Source organism: Miniopterus natalensis, chromosome 1 (genome assembly GCF_054644295.1).
Source record: "Miniopterus natalensis isolate mMinNat1 chromosome 1, mMinNat1.hap1, whole genome shotgun sequence".
Taxonomy (NCBI): Eukaryota; Metazoa; Chordata; class Mammalia; order Chiroptera; family Miniopteridae; genus Miniopterus; species Miniopterus natalensis.
In genome coordinates this window covers 47,735,300-47,750,118 of record NC_142081.1, presented here as the reverse complement: position 1 = coordinate 47,750,118, position 14,819 = coordinate 47,735,300, and the positions used below count along the sequence as shown (strand labels likewise).

Genomic DNA, 14,819 nt, shown 5'->3' with positions numbered 1-14,819 from the left:
GCCTACCATCATGCTGGACACATAGTAGGTAATTGTTGAATAAATCATTGATTTGCCTGAATTCTCAGTACTCAAAAGTAGAGGTTGGTGTTTACATTTGTAGAGGATTAGGCTATGGTGTGATCATCAACTTTCATAGGTTTATCTACATTTAGAGTTACAAGTCCTCATCTTTCTGTATTTCCAGTACTGAAGAAATTCACGGTTAATGGTGGTTCATCTAAAAACATAGAACTTACAAAATCATTTGATAGTTTACTGAAATAATAAGCTTTGAATAGTAGATTTTTAAATGAAAGTTTACTTTTATATGTAATGTTTACTAATTCTAAATTTAGATGTAATTTATTCATTCATTTAGCAATTATTTATTGATTGCTAAGCTTCAGGCAGGCACTCAGCTATGCTTTGGAGATACATTGATGAGCAAGACACATACAGGGTGTTCCCCCAAAGTGTACACACGCTTTGAATAATTATAAAGACAGTGTTTACTAAAATATAATTCACTTTCAGAATGTGATAGAATCAGCTGTTAAAGTGTATATACCTTTTTTGGGACACTATAAATTCATGGAGCTTATTAAAAGATAAAAATAAAGAGGGTAAAGTGTGAATATGCTGAATAATTAAAAATATTAAACTTCTTTGGTCGATAACCAGATTAATTTAATTTAGATGGCACATTTTATATGTCTAATTTAGTTAAATATTGTAAACAAGGTTTAGAATCTTTGTTTTAAATATATACATAGGTACCTTGTGATAAAAATTTTATTCTCATCTACTCTATACTAGTGACAATAAAATTATTTTTATAGAATAGTCAAGAAAAAATTTATAGATAAATTTGAAATTTCTATTGATTTTGATGCTGATTACTTCCAATACAGATGTTGAATTGGAGCTGGTTGAACTGGAGATGGTTCACCTTGCGATGACTTAATAACTATCTGCTTCATTTACTTTTGTGAATGAAATGACCATCTCATTCAGTTTCGTACAGATTTGAAAAATTCGCCTCAGTAAATATTCAAACACATTACTGTTTCAAACAGTTTATTATAACATTTTAAAAGCTAAAAACCCTAGGGTTTTGATTATGTAGAACATACTTTAATTTTTATGGAAGAGGAACGTATTCTCTATAGAAAAAACAGCTGAGATGGAATCTTGACGAGTGATTTAAATGAATTTAATGAAAAAGTTCTGTATCTGAGGGGCATACAGTTGCTCATTTAATCCAAAAAATAACTGCTAATTGAAAAGTCATTTATATTCTGTTCTTATAATACATTATCTGATTTCCTTGCAGTAGATACGAATTCTAAATTATTTTGGGGGTAAGGTTTGGGGTAGGTAGTAAATATGTTATTGGTGTTAGTTTGGAGTTAAAATTTGTAACAATTCTGCAAATGAGTTATTGTATGAAGTGACTGAAGAGTGACTACAGAATATGGAGGCCAAATGACATATTTGAAAGCATACTCAAAACATAAGTTGTTAATGCAAGGTTGATATTATTAGGAGAAGTAGCATTGAGAATATGGGAAATTAAGATTCAAAATTCCTGGATTAAATATTTTCTGTGGATGTTAATATGAATTCAGCCCTCTCCTGTTGTCTCCTCCAGTCACTCTGGCTGCTACTGCTGTCTGTAGTCCATGGTGAGCCTTTCTTGGCAAAAGGGAGATTAGTAGCATTAAAGAGAGGACTTAAAGATATGAACCTTATTGTGATTCACTCCTTCCCTCCCTTTCCTTTCTCCCTCCCTAATTTATAGTAGATTGCAACTCGTGAAAGCTGTAGAGGGAAAGCAGGCAATTATGTAAACTTTACTTTTTTCAAATATAGAAGTGTTACTCCACAGTTCTTTAGCCTCAAACCTTGCGATAGGATTTGTTTTAGAATCCAGAATTTTTTGAATTTTAAAAACTGAATTAGTAATAGATACTGTATGTTATGTAACATTCCCCACAGGGATCTGTGGCAGAACCCTATAATCAAATACATCAGTATTTCTGAATTGAAACATATTAACATGTATTTTGAGTGGGATAAATGAAGATTATAATTATCCTCATATCAGTTCAGGTCAGGTTTTACCATTAAATAAGTTATCAGAACTTTTTTGGGTTATAGAATTTTTGAATAAGGGATTATAGATCTCTTCCTTTTTGTTTTAATGTTTCCAAGGATCTGTAGAACTTATTCCTGTGAAAAAGATATACTGTTCTTTTGTTTTGATCTTCATGAACCATATGTGTGTTTTGGTTGAAACGATATGTGTGTGTGTGTATGCATGTACATATATTTACAAATTTAGGGAAACGTGTATGTTGGGGGGGAAGGGAGGAGTGAGGGAGATGTAGGTGGATGGTGGGATGGGGGTGGTAAACTGGGCCCATTTAGCTCTGTTTCCTCTTTGTGCTAGCTCTGGTTTGGTTACTAACATGGTATGACATAAAACCTTAATTTCCGTTTCACAGCTCTGTTAGCACTTAAGCACAACACAAATTCTCTTGACAAAGATAAAACCTACAAATTGTATGTAAAATTACAATCAGAACATTCTGTGTGTCATACAAAATAACAGTAGAAAAAATTTAAAAAGTCACAACAGAATATGCCTTAAACTACTGTTTTGCTAATCCTAAAGAATGTGAAATGTTTTTGGTGGTATATAGTAAACCAAAAAAGCTATTTCACTTTGCCTGTTTAATAATTAGTGCTTAAACTGTGGTTCAAGACAGGAAATGAAGAATACCTGAGCCAATTGGAATGGTAATAGGAATTTAGGTAAGCAGAAACTAATGATCCAAATTGGAAATAGGCCAGGGCATTGGGGATTAACACCCTCCCATTATGAAAAATCCCACTAGATCTCAGATGACCTCAAGAGGCTTTGAAAAATACTCAGACTTTAATATTGCTTAACTGTGTCAAGTATCAGTAAATGTGGTAGAAATTACCTTTCTTTCCACTGATTTGTAGCAACTGACTGTCAGGTCCTGAATCAGTCAGATGAAATGAATTCTTAGGTTGGAATGCTGTATTTCCTTTTAAAATATAAAAATCTTCAGTATTCCTTAGGTTAAGGCCCAGATCTTTACATATGTAACTATAAGAAGATATACTTTCATACACTTTCAATGCTTCTGTGATGCTTTTTCTCCAACCTCTGTGTTCTTTGCTGACAACAGCAAGTGTGTGTACTTTGTGAGGTCAATAAATGCTGATTCCTGCAAGAAAAGCTCTTAGGAAGTGAGCTTAGACTTTGTGAAGAGGAAGCACAAAGAATGAGGCAATTGAGTGAGGAGTATTGCAAATGATTATTTAAAAGTGTGAGTCAGAAGCTAAATTAATAATACTTCCCCTGGGCCTATTGAGTTTCAAAATAAATCATATATATCTGGTTTATTTTGACTTACCTGGTTAGTTTATACAGATATGTGGTTAGTAGCAAGTGGGCATTATCAAATTCTCCTTTTTTTAATACCAAAAATCTAAAATAAGTATGATTGTAACTATAGTTCTTGTTTCCATAAAAATATACTGATAAACTGGAGCCATGTAATGTAAGATTATAAAATAGATGGCATTTTGTGAAGAAAAGCTTGTTCTTATAATAAATCTTTACCCCATGATGCCTACTTAATTTCATCTATTTTTTTATTACTCCTTTTAGGGCACCAAGGCTTATGAATTCTACTATAACCTGTTTAATTCTGAATAATTATTATTCTGTTTAAATGAGCTCAATGACTAAAAAGCTGTTTCCTAGAGTATTTTGTAAATGATAGAATTTAGAGGTTATATGTGTTAAAACCGACAAGACCAACTGTGAGGCTGAGGGAATTTCAGTTATGAGATTTTTATTTTTTATTAAGTGGTATGATTTGAAGAGTGGGCAGAAAGGGAAGAGGAGCATTTTGAAATCATGCCCAACAGTTTTCAATCTTCTGTCACCCTTTTGTGATGCTATAGATGACTGCAGTTTGAAAGCAGAAATCTGAAAGATTTATGTGTTGGGTGATTCACGTATTGTTGAGTTTGACACGTGGTTTAAATTCTTTACAGGAACAGTTTTAAAAACATATATTATGAGAACAGGATCATATTTATTCTGTAAGACTTGAAAAACAGCTACCTATGTTCTAAAAAGATGAAAGTGTGGTCTTATTCAAAACTATAAACAAATTGCCTTATATTACTGCTTACATTTCCTTTTTTTGGTGTATTGTTGACTAAAATTAACTAAATATGTTGACAGAACCAGAGAAGAAAATTGAGCTTGTGTTGCTAAATAAAATTTAAATGCTACTTTTTAAAATAAAACTTTACCCTTACAGACTGTTATGTATGATATGTGTTACCATGAGGAAATGTTGATTAAGTAGTTTCCATTTTGCTATTACAGTATGTCCTGTTGTAAGTTGCTGACTGTGGAAAAAATCTTTTAAGTCAAGAAAAGCAGCTCAGCTTAAACCCCTAGTGTTTATTATGGCAGAAACCAGAAATAGAAATCTACCAGCAATTTTATAATCTATTGAATTCCTGCATATCTTTTGGAGTAAATTAGTTTTAAAAGTTTTTAAAAGAGGCTGTTGACTATAGAACTGAGTTATTTTGTATATCCGTATATACAAAGGGTCTTTTTTTACTTGCTTTACTGAATATATGAATGCAGTTCTTTTTTTTTTCTTTTTTCTTTTTTTTTGTTAAAAGGAAGCTTTAGCCTAGAGTAAGTGACAAATTGTCTGTTTCGTATATCTGTAAGAGATGTTGTTAATCTAAAATATTGGCTAATTAAATATAATTCTGACAAGATTTGTTTGTATGTAATATTTAGCAGGATAGACATTTCAGATGAAACAAAACGTCTTCAAAATCTGTTTTCTATTAAATAAGTAGCTTATCGGGTTTTTTTTTGAGGATATTTGACTATCCTTGACAATAGAATCTGGATTTGTATTATTAATCTATGTAAGTAAGATAGATTTCTGAGGCTAAGGCCAATTCTTGAATTTTGATGTCGTCTTGCAAAATGCAGTAATTCAGCATTAAATGAGATGAAGTCTTTGCCTTTAAATTGTTGCTAATAGGGCTCTAGTGTGTGGTTTCTGTCCTCTGAATAAATGTTCTAAGTTTCTCTCTGAGTGCTTGCTTCTATCAAGAGAAGAGGGAGAGTAGGGAAACTCTTATGGCTGATATTTTATACAAAGTTAAGACTCTAGTCAGTGTTAGATAGCTATGGGATCTTTTATTATTTTGCAGTAGTCTTGATACATGATATGATCACTAGTTTTTACTTTTTAAAAGTTGGTATTTTAACATTTTAATGATATTAAATTTTTTACCAGTTAACATTGTACTATAAAGGGAACAGAAATATGAGTGACACTTGGAAAGAAAAACTGTTGTTTGTAGTCTGATATGTGGTATTCTTATTTAAATTTGTGGTTTGGGAGAATTAAATTTGGACTTCAACATCATTCAGAAGTAAGACTTATGTGCATTTTCCAGATAAACTCAGGAAATAAACCATAAAGCAAAGACTGGTTTTTGTTTCAGAACACAGAGAAGATGGGCCTTCTAACCATTCAAAGTAAACCTTGCATTTATCAAGTTAGAGTTAAACTGGTCATAATGATATATCATATATCATGCGTATTAGTATGCTGCCTTATGTTTACAGTTAATAATATGCTACAGCAGCTTAAAACATAACCAATAATTATTGCACAAGAAAAAGTAATATTTACGAAAACAATCATGATTGTTTCATTGTACCTTAGTGTTAGTAGAACACCTCTCTGATTTTTTAATAGAAACATTTTTCTGTCAGTGAAAAATATTTGTTTGAACTGTCTAGTTAACAAGAAATTGTACTGCCCAGTATGACTTTAAATGTTAATGCTATGGTTATATAGGGCATATGGAGTATGCATAGAATATATTTAGGGATTTAGTCACATTTTTTTTACTGTGTTTTGAAAGAAATACTGAAGCTAACATGAATGTAGGAAACAATATTTGAATTAAACTTCAAATTATATGAAATATCTTGTAGTGTGCTTGAAAGTTATTTCCTAAGTAGTGACCTTGAGAGTCCAGATCAACAACGCTGACTTCTGATGAAATAGGGCCTTCTCTTTTTTATGTATGGTGAGAGGATGTAAATATACTATTTTAACTCTTAACAGTTTGATTTATAGATAATGGTGGATACCAAAGTGTTACTGAACCTGTATGTAAGTAACCACATAACTACGATTCAAGTCACAAAAATATTGTGGTCTGTATTTTCTTGTAAATTTTGCACTATAATATTTCAATACTATTTCCTGTTCATAACCATGATATGCTCACTTGAAAAGATTTGGAAAGTACAGAAAAAAGGTGAAAGTGACATTTATCAAGATAAGTTAACTATATATTTTTATGTTGATCTCCTTTCTGTGTGTATATTTTATATTTTATGCATGTTTATACCAATATTTAAATTGGGATTATATCACTTCTGTAATGGTATTAGCTTTTAACATTAAACATTGGTTGTTCTTTATGAACATACTTACATGCTATAGCTAGAATTCATAGGTGAACATAGTTTTTGCTTTAGTGAAGAGGTCAAACTTTTTCTGAAAGGAGCAGATAGTGAAATATTTTAGGCTTTGCAGGCCAATAGGCAAAAACCAGAATATAACATAGCTTCTCATAACCATTTAAACTTTAACCATTAAAATTTTAAAAATCATTCTTAGCTTGCAGGACTTAAAAAACCACACCAGACAACTGGCTGGATTTGGCCCACCAGCTGTAGTTTGCTAACCTCTGCTTTAAAAGATTATTTGCTTATATATATATATTTATATATATATATTTCACAATGAGGGTGTGTATTGCATGTGTGTAAATAATTTTTTTAAACAATTCTTGACATTACCACCTCACAAACACTGAACTAGCCTGTGTGTTAAAACCCAAGGACCCATATTGTAATTGCAGTGTTATTGCTCCAGGAATCAGTTTGTTGGCTCCTAGAGGGAGGGTTGACCTTGACTTAGTAAAAATACGGTACTTGCTGCCTCCCCAGTAGAAGAGCTGTCTGAGCTTAGTGAACAATTCAGCCTTTACAGGGAACAGGAAAGTGTGGTACTTGGGTCTGGTGCTTAGGAGATGAGGATACTGTGTAGGAGTTGTTAGATCCACCTCAAACTGTTCCTTAGCCTTGAAATGTCAAGGCCGCCCTCCCAAATCTATTTTCCTTGACCTGACTGTATTCCCTTTTTAGTGTCAATTTTTCTAACTTCAGAGATGGAACTAAATAATACAGAGTTTATTATATATGGATGTAAAGAGTACAGATAGAAAAAAATAGAAAAAATAAAATAGCTAAAAATAAATGTCAAAACACTTTTTCTTGTTTTGGGATTAAAAATTTTGACTTAAAATGTATCCAGCAGGGAAAAGTTGCTGTAGCTTTGGTGTTGCAATGATACTGTTCATTATTAAGTATTATTTTTATGCATGTGTGTAAATATTACAGTTACCATTTTCAGATTATGTGCAAAGCTTTTCCAGTTAACTCTTGTTTGTTTGTTGCTCTTTATGATGTCTTCAGTGAAAGAAATTCTATTTGGAGCAGAACAGTAGATTTAAAATAAGATTTCATGTTGTTATTTCAAGCTGTATCCCTAATGATATGATACAAAAACCAAAGTGTTCTACCTCCTTTTTTGGGTGACTGATTTACTAACTTTAAGTTATTGGGCAATTATATACCAAAGCTTTATTCAAACAAAATTATTTTTTTTGTTTATGTTTGTTCTTCATTATAGTTACTTTTAGGAAATCTTATTTTTGACTGGACTCAGACTTAGCGGTAGAAGCTCTCAGAGAGGACAGCCTACGTCTCTTGGCAGTCTGTTCCTGGTGTTTTTCTTTGGCCTCTTTCATTCTCTTAGCCAAACAGAAGTTTAGCATATTCTGCAGCCTCTTCCTTTTTTTTCTTACTATGTTGTTTCTTCAGAGCAATACGCTGATGTTTATGTTGCAGGACTCGATGCTGAATCTTGGGTGCTTTAGTCCTAAGTTTCTTACCTTTGTTTAGGGGCTACCTCACAACATACTGGTGGACATATCTTCTTTAGAGCGAGTGAAACATTTGTGGATTCTGCTAGCTCTTCTGGGCCCCAGGCGATGGGGCACAGTGGTATCAGTGAGACCAGGAATATCTTTCTCCCCTTTTTTACAATGACTAGCTTGAGAACACTGAGCCTGGCATCCACAATGCAACCCCGAACAGATTTACACTTTTTCTCTTCAGTCCTTGGTCTATAGCAGGAATGCCCCTTACTCAGCAGCAGGCAGTCACAGCCATGGGTCAAGATGCCCTGCTTCATGGGGGAACCTTGTTTGTGGTTCTCACCACTGATTGGAATCACACAACCCTTCCATTCTTCACCCAGAGCATCAGCAACAGCTTCTGTGGTCATACGCTTCTCCTACGAGGTCGAAGTTTGCATTCATTGTCCACTTCTGTGAGTTTCTGGCAGCCTTGACTGGGAAAGAGATGTTCATCTTTATCCTGAAGCAGCCGACCTCCGAGGCGCCACAAAAAAGGGCACAAAGTTCTGTCTTAAGATGGTTTTCCTTTATGGTGCTTGTACTTCACAGGAACATTTAGAGGGACACGGTGCTTGTGTTTTTCCTTGCCTTCCTAATCAGCAGTTGAAAAATAATGGAAACATACATTTGAGTGGTAAATTCTAGGTTGCATTTCATAGCTTGTGTTGCCTGTAATACTGGATACTTATTTTAATAAGGAAGGGGTGGTAGTTTTTAATATGGGCAGATTTGCTGTTATTAATACTGCTCTACATGTCTGTTGGCCTGTAGCATCTTTCCTGCAGAATTTGAAGCAGAGATAGTATGTTTTGATGGGCCAATGTGTTCTTGGAGTATGTTTTGGAATACTGCTGAACTTTTAAGAATTTCTTAACAAATTTGACCAGAACTCCTAAATTAAAATTTCCATGTCACGCTTCAGATAAGTTAACTAAATTCTCGGGTGTTTGCTTTAATTTCCCAGTCCCCCTATATGGGACTAGTTCTTGGAATGAAAGACTGTATTCCTGGCCCATTATCTCACTCACTAAGTTGTTTTCCCACTAACAGTAAAGGATTTGCACAGGCCAGTCCTCTGATTCCTTTTCCTTTTTTTCTCTCCTCTTTCCTCATGAACCCTCCCTTCCCATCCAGTGACTCGTGCCCTGCATTGGACAAGATAAAATGGTTGACCAGATCTAGGGGCATAGGAAAAAGCTGAATATTGAACTTGCATAGGAAAGGATTAAACTTGTGACCTTATGTTATCTTTTGTGTAATTCTAATCGCTACATTATAATGTCTTATTTAATTCAGAATTTTAATTGGTTAACAAAGTAAAGTATGGGTCTATTTAAATAAAGTTTGGAGGAAATAAGATTTCAGTAGTATGCATTATGAAAAATGTCTTTTAGTCTATGGGTATAGAGACCTGCCTGCTGCTTGAATGATGATAGTCTGAAAATTTAAGACATCTAAGGTTAACAGTTTTTCATGGCAAAGCATTCTATATTTTTTAAAGAAATGAAAATAAGCACTAATTTTTGTATACCTTATTTTTTATATGCTCTTGTCAGAATTACAAAGTTGACTCATATAAATAAATAGTTGTATTACAGTGCCCTTTGTTATCATTGATTGACACATTGTACAAGAGTTAATTGTCTTATAATGTTCAGAGTATAGAAAAAGTAAGTTGATAAAAACAAGTCAATGAAGAAATTTAAGTTTATTACGGAGACAAATACCTTTGTGTGATTCCTTAGGTTTTCTTAAAAAATTATCCCCTTAAACTTTAGGCCTTTCAAATCCAAAACCCCTTAAATTTTGTTGTCATCTTTCTGCTTTTGATTCTTTTTTGTTCTTGTTTTAAACCTAAATTTTAAAACTTATTTATTTAAGTTTTAAATAAATAAAACTGCCAGAGTTTGAAAGAGTTTAAGAGTCACTCTTTTGAAAGAAAATGTCCTTAATAATTTTAATTTGAGTCTACTACTGAAAATCATTTAACATTTCCTTGGATGGTGATTCTTAACTATTTACCTATAAATGAATCATCCACATAAATACTTCATGATGTGGCCATCATGTCATTGTGATTTTCATCAAAGTAAGAAAGCGAGTCTTTTTTTTGAGTTTTAAAATATTATTTTGATCATTTCTCCCCCCAAATAGTAAAGGATACAGGAGGATACAAAGTTAGATGAGCTGTATCACTTAGATATAATTAAAATATCATTTTTATCATTTAAGTTATTTTAATTTATAATTAAATATAGTTCAATTACTTTTAATAACATTTCAGATATATCATTTAAAATTTTTTCTTTCAGTTTTATTGTGATATAATTGACATACAGCACTGCATAAGTTTAAGGTGTCTGACATAATAACTTGACTTAAATATATTGTGAAATGATTACCATAATAAGTTAACATCCGTTGTCTCATATAGATACAAAAACAATTAAAAATGTTCTTTTCCTTATGATGAGAACTTCTCTCTCAGAACTTTCAAATATACTGTACAGCATTGTTAACCGTAGTCACTGTGTTGTATGTTACATCCCTAGTACTTATTTATCTTTAACTGTAAGTTTGTGTGTTTTGACCACCTTCATCCTGTTTCTCCTCTTCCTACCTCCTGTCTCTGGTAAACACAAATTTAATCTGTTTTTCTGTTCTGTTCTGTTTTTAGACTCCATATACAGGTGAGATCAAATAGTATATGTTGTTCTCTGACTTAGTTTCACCTAGCATAGGCCCTCAAAGCCCATCCATGTTGTCACAAATGGCAGAATTTCCTCCCTTCTTTTTCATTGCTAGATAGTGTTCTGTTGTGTACACCACATTCTTTTCTTTATCCATTTATTTATTGGGGAGCACTTAGGTTTTTTCCATATATTGGCTATTGTAAATAAGGCTGCAGTGAACTTGGGGGATACAGATGTCTCTCTACATAGTGATTTTGTTTCCTTCATATATGTACCCAGAAATGAAATTATTGAATCATATAGTAGTTCTGTTTTTACTTTTTTGAGGGACCTCTGTACTGTTTTCCATCGTGGCTGTATGAATTTGCAGTTCCACCAATAGTGTACCAGGGTTCCCTTTGTATACTCACCAGTATTTATCTCGTCGTTTTGAAGATAACCAATGTAACTGGAATGAGTCATTGTGGTTTTGATTTGCATTTCCCTAATGACTAGTGATGTTAAGCACCTCTTTACATACCCGTTGGCCAATTGAATATCTTTTTTGGAAAAATGTCTATTGAGATCCTTTACCCAATTTTAAATTCGATTATTTATCTTTTGCTGTTCAGTTGTACAGATTCTTCATATATTTTGGATATTAACCTCTTATCAGATATAAGATTTGCAAATATTTTGGAATTTTGTGGTTCCATGTAAATTTTAGGATTTTTTTTTTCTGCTTCTGTAAAAAATGCCCATTGGAATCTTGATAGGGATTTCATTGAATCTATAAATGGCTTGGGTAGTATGGACATTTAAAAAATATTAATGCTTTTAATCCATGAACTGGATATCTTTCCATGTATCTGTGTCTTGAGCAGAGTCACTTTTTTCTGATAGTGCACTATAAAATTTTGAGGACTTTGCAGCGATAGTATGTAATCATAGAAGCTCTTTAGCCAAAACATCAAGTTTTCTTAGAATTGAGGCTCTCTTCCTATGAGTTGGTTACTTTGTGAAGTAGGTCTTTATCTGTAAATGGCAATAACTACTTTCTTATTTTAGATAACTAATATCTTCTGATAATGATATTTGAGGTGTCTGTGTGTTAATGAGAATTAAGTGAGAATAGAATTTAGGGGATGGTTTCATTTTCAGATAGATTAAGCATACACACTCACTATTTCATCCGCTGAATGCATCTATAAAACCTGGGCACAGTGGATGGGACAGCTATTTGAGGACTCTGAAGAATATTTTTAAATAGTAACCAGGTGGATTGGGAAAGAAGACTAGAAGCCAGAGTATCATCAGACTGGCTGTGAGTTTACCATTTTTTTCCTTCCTGTATTGCTGAGCCTGAGCTTAACACAGTCTGATGGCTACAAGTGGGCACTTAGGTATAGACGAGCTCCAAAAGAAGCGGGCTAGTTTTGGCTTAAGGAGCGGGAAAGATAACTCCTAACACTCAGTGTGAATGTGGAATTTTTTTTTCTTTTCCCTCTTCTCTCATGCCATAGTCCCAAGTAATTCTGTGGTAATGGCAGCAGGGACTGCAGCAGTAGCCTGCAGCCAAAATGATGAGGGATGGGAACCTTCCTCTCCAACTGACAAACTCCCTTTACTTCCCCCCAGCCCCCTGTCCTTTCCCAGTGCAGCCCCAGAGCAGGTATGATAGCAGAAGTGTGTGATCAAGCAGATAACCTAAAGCCCCAGCATTCTGACTGAAGAAAGGAAAAGGGATTCCCCAGAGAATGGGAAAGTACTAAGATCTATAGAGGGAGAAATTTGGTAAAACAATACTATAAAGTTGGTAATGAATTCATGGGCTCACCCCTGAACTATACAGACATGGAAATAACAAACTATTGCCCAAGTCCTAGACTGATTATTGGATGATGTAAAGTGGAACAGATTCAAATAAAATGGCAAAGGCTTTGAAAATTGAACTGATATTGGAACTATGCCCACAGAAGCTATGTTGGAACCTGTGAATAGTCTTATAACTATTAAAGAAATTGAATTCATAGTTAAAAACCTACCAAAAAAGAAATATCTAGACCCAGGTGGTTTTACTGATGAATTTTACCAAATATTTAAAAGAAGAAATAACATGATTTCTCTACCATTTCTTTTAAAAACAGAAGAGAAGGGAATACTTCCTAACCCTCTTTATGAAGTCAGAATTAAACTGATATCAAAACTAGACAAAGACAGGAAAAAAAGGAAGAAAAATTATGAACTAGTATATCTCATGAACATAGTTGCAAAAATTGTCAACAAAATATTAGCAAATTGAATCTTACTTTCCATAAAAAGAATAATATATCATGGCCAACAAACCTACAGAAAATCTACAACTAACATCATACATACCCTGTATATGGTGTGTGACTGAATGCTTTTCCCAATGAATGAGAGCAAGGTAATGGTGTGCATTCTTACCTGTCCTATAAAAATTTTACTGGAAGCTTGAGTTGTTGTTCATATGGCAACAAAAGGAAATAAGAGGCATACAGTTTGGAAAGGAAGAAAAAAAACTGTCCCTGTTTGCAGACAACATGTTTGTCTATGTAGAAAATCCCAGAGAATCTCCTAAGACCTGGAATAAGTGATTTCAACAAGGTTACAGGATACAACATCAACATATACACAATTCATTGTATTTCTGTATACCAGCAGTGTATAAGGAGAAAATGAAATAATAAATACTATTTATAATAGTTCCAAAAAAACCTTTGTAGTAAAATCGGAGAGACAAAACATGTTTAGTATATATAAACTCTCTGACCAATTTTCTGTTGACCTTTTTGTAAGCTATTTCACTTCTTGGCATCTGTGTTTTTTTCAAACATATAAAATAAGGAATGAGAACACACTTCTTAACACATGTGTCCAAGAAGAAATCTCAAGAGTAATTTAAAAAATTTTTGAACTAAATGAAAAGGAAAACACAGTTTATTAAAATTTGTGTGATGCAGTAAAAACAGTGCTTGGAGCCCAGCTGGGCATGGCTCAGCAGTTGAGCATTGACCTAGGATCCAGGAGATCGTGGTTTGATTCCTGGTCCGGGCACATGCCGGGTTTGCGGGCTCAATCCCCGACAGGGGGCGTGCAGGAGGCAGCCAATCATTGTCTCATTGTTGATGATTCTATCTCTCCTTCTCCCTTCCTCTCTCTGAAATCAATAAAGATATATTTTTTTAAAAATCTTAAAAAAAAAAACCAGTGCTTAGAGAGAAATCAGTGGCATTGAAGGCATATATTAGAAGAAATATCTAAATCAGTAATGTAAGCTTTCACCATAAGAAACTGGAAAAAGAAGAGCAAATTAAACAAGTAAACAGAAGAAAATTAAAAATTAGGACAGAAATATACAAGAAATCAGTGAAACCAAAGGCTGTTGTTTTGAGTAAATAAGGAATGATGAACCTGATGCTTTTTCAGCTCCACTTTTCAGTCTAGTTTTATTTTTGTTATCTATATCTCTTTTTTAGTGATTTCTAGTTCTGCACCTTAAGCCTCACTAGTCTCTCTACTGAGGTATCATCTCTGATATTTACCACGACCAAGGCTTGGCTATCTCTTCACTTGAGTTTTCACATTGAAGTCCTACCTTAGCGCTTTATTTTGCAGAGGTACATTTAACATGTCTCTGTACCCGTATTTTTTCTACTCATAAATTTTACCTTTTCTGTAATTCTTTTAATGCTTTTATTTATATTTCAGTGACCAAGAATCACATACTTGTAATGGTTTTCATGACTTTTATGATTTTGAATATAAGCCTGCAATATTTCATTAGGCATTTCACAAAAAAGGTCATTCTCCTACGTAACTGTATCATGATCATCACAAAGAAAATTAAACAGCAGTTCCCCTTACACTATTCCCTATTTACAGCTTTCTGAATTGTCCCAAAAATGTCTTCCATGGATTTTTTAAAAAATATTCTTTGCAGTTGATTGTTACATATTTTCAGTTTCTTTTCATTTAAAAGTTTCCCTTACA

The 14,819-nt window shown here is 33.4% G+C and overlaps 1 protein-coding gene and 1 pseudogene across 4 annotated transcripts in view; one reads left to right on the top strand and one right to left on the bottom strand.

Moving 5' to 3' along the window:
• Nucleotides 1-14,819, top strand: part of TCF12 (transcription factor 12) — a 300,859-nt gene that overhangs the window by 50,792 nt on the left and 235,248 nt on the right. The gene's annotated exons all lie outside the window — the stretch shown is intronic.
• On the bottom strand, nucleotides 7,861-8,586 carry LOC148094122 (small ribosomal subunit protein eS6 pseudogene; annotated as a pseudogene).